Consider the following 1,973-nt stretch of genomic DNA (forward strand, 5'->3'; position numbering starts at 1 on the left):
ACGAATTTGGAAAAAGTGAATTCGTTCAAACGGATTGTATTCGAATATTAAAAATTTTAATTATTTGTAATTATTTTTTTTTTCAAGAATAAAGATCGATTATTATATTGTTATATTAATATTGAACATTGCAAATTTAAAATTGATCTCTCAATATTCGGATATTTTTGAATGCTATAACGAATCTGGATGTTCATTGTTCCTTGTCGATTTTTGTTTGTATTCAGAATGTTATATAATATTTGATTCTCTTTCAATAGGTATAAATTTTCTTTAATAAATATCTACCATTGCCTACAATCTGTGATTGTATTATTAATGAGCCATTCGTATTTAATTAAACTGTAGTTCAAATTTAATCTCGCGATTAAAATTGAAGAATTGTTTTCAATCATTTCTTATTTTTATTATTAAAATACCGTAAGCTCTCTATTGAAAATAAAGATATGAAAATCCTCTATAGAAATGAGAAATATTATTTTTACAAAAATAATTAAGAATGGCCAGAAAGCTGGAATTATTATTTTCTATTCCATGCCAAAACAATTTAAACCCATTTATCATCCATTTCAATCGAACTTAAATTGATAAAAATTGAACAAGATTGAAGTATAGATATAATAAATTTCAAAGTATAAAAATCCTACGAAATTAAATAAAAATAAAATTTAATAAATTTAAAAAAATTTACCGAAAACCAAGATACGAAGATCCTTTCTCCAAACTAAGTGTCGTTTGATTCAAAAATAAAAAAAAAAAAACGAAAACCGCCGTCCAAATAGCCGACACACTACTTTCTATCCCACGGGAGGCCAATTCGAGAAAAAAAAAAAAACACCGTAGCGTGTCGCGCGATCGCGGTGGCGGAAGCGAAAGAGGTGGGGGAGGAGCGAGCGGAGCTGATCGCCGGCTATGAAATTTAATTTCATAAATGGCAATCGGTGGTCCACGAATTCATGGTCTGTTTGCTCGTCCGCCGTGTGTACAAACGGGGGCGTTATCCGTAATACGTATTCCCCGCGGCTATCCCGGCTCGTGGCCGCCTCGCGCGCGCACCGCCGCCGCCGCGATTGCGCGCGGCGATCGAAATCACGAGGCAGCGCGTGTGGCCTCGTCTTCCCGTCCATCGCTCGATAATTACTTACGCGCGGCAATTAGATAATGGACGAGAGGGATGAGAGGTGAGAGGCGTGCGTATGTGCGTGTGCCGGCCGCGCAAAGGGAGGAGGAGGAAGAGGAGGAGGGAGGAGAGAGGGAAGAGGAGGGAGGGAGGGAAGAGAAAAGGGAGCGCGCGACCGCGATCAATCGTCACGTCAAACGAATCGAATGGTGGGCGCGCGATCGTCGACGTGTCTGGCATTTTTATTCGCCGCGGTCGGAACGGATGGAAAAAGCCGCGGTCCCGGTTTTTCCCGACGACGACAACGACGACGACGACGACGACGACGCACGCAAACCTCATAAAACGGATAAAAGCCGGCTCCGTCCATGCGTGCTATCGAATGAACCGAATTCTTTTACGTCCCACCGAGCCCGGGGATCGTACTGACTAAGGCCGAACCAAGATTTCTACCCGGATACCGAGCGGGGGAGTTGGACGAACAACCACCACAGGCAGCTTCTTTTATGCTCTGTAACTTTCTGGAAGAGAATTATGTAAAAGCGTTATCGTTTTATTTGAAAGGAGCGAGGGGTGTGTTTGACAAATGTGTGATCATTGAAATCGTATCGATCGTTCTCCGTCGACGTCCGGTTACAGGTTTATTTCTTTTTTTTTTTTTTCGACGAGTCATTGATTGATATCGTAACGAGTTACTTATACGAATATCGTTCTTGGTTTGGCTTGGTTCTACAGTGGGTGTTACGAGTGATCAATAGAGATAGAGGGTGAAAATTCATCGAATATAGTGCCGCTTGTTTTTTTTTTTTTTTATCGGAACCTGGAGGATATTTTTTTTCTTTTTTTTTTTTTT

At 40.3% G+C, this 1,973-nt stretch overlaps 1 long non-coding RNA gene across 16 annotated transcripts in view; it reads right to left on the minus strand.

The window, feature by feature from the left end:
- Nucleotides 1-1,973, minus strand: part of LOC102677662 — a 44,688-nt gene that overhangs the window by 34,971 nt on the left and 7,744 nt on the right. Inside the window, exon 6 of one of the 16 annotated variants that reach the window (XR_004150625.1) lies at nt 1,627-1,641. The exons of the other annotated variants lie outside the window; for them this stretch is intronic. This is a non-coding gene — a long non-coding RNA (uncharacterized LOC102677662). Of the gene's footprint in view, nt 1-1,626; nt 1,642-1,973 lie in introns of those variants that run through there. 16 annotated transcript variants of the gene reach the window in all.

This window comes from Apis dorsata, unplaced genomic scaffold, assembly GCF_000469605.1.
Source record: "Apis dorsata unplaced genomic scaffold, Apis dorsata 1.3 scaffold_264, whole genome shotgun sequence".
Taxonomy (NCBI): domain Eukaryota; kingdom Metazoa; phylum Arthropoda; class Insecta; order Hymenoptera; family Apidae; genus Apis; species Apis dorsata.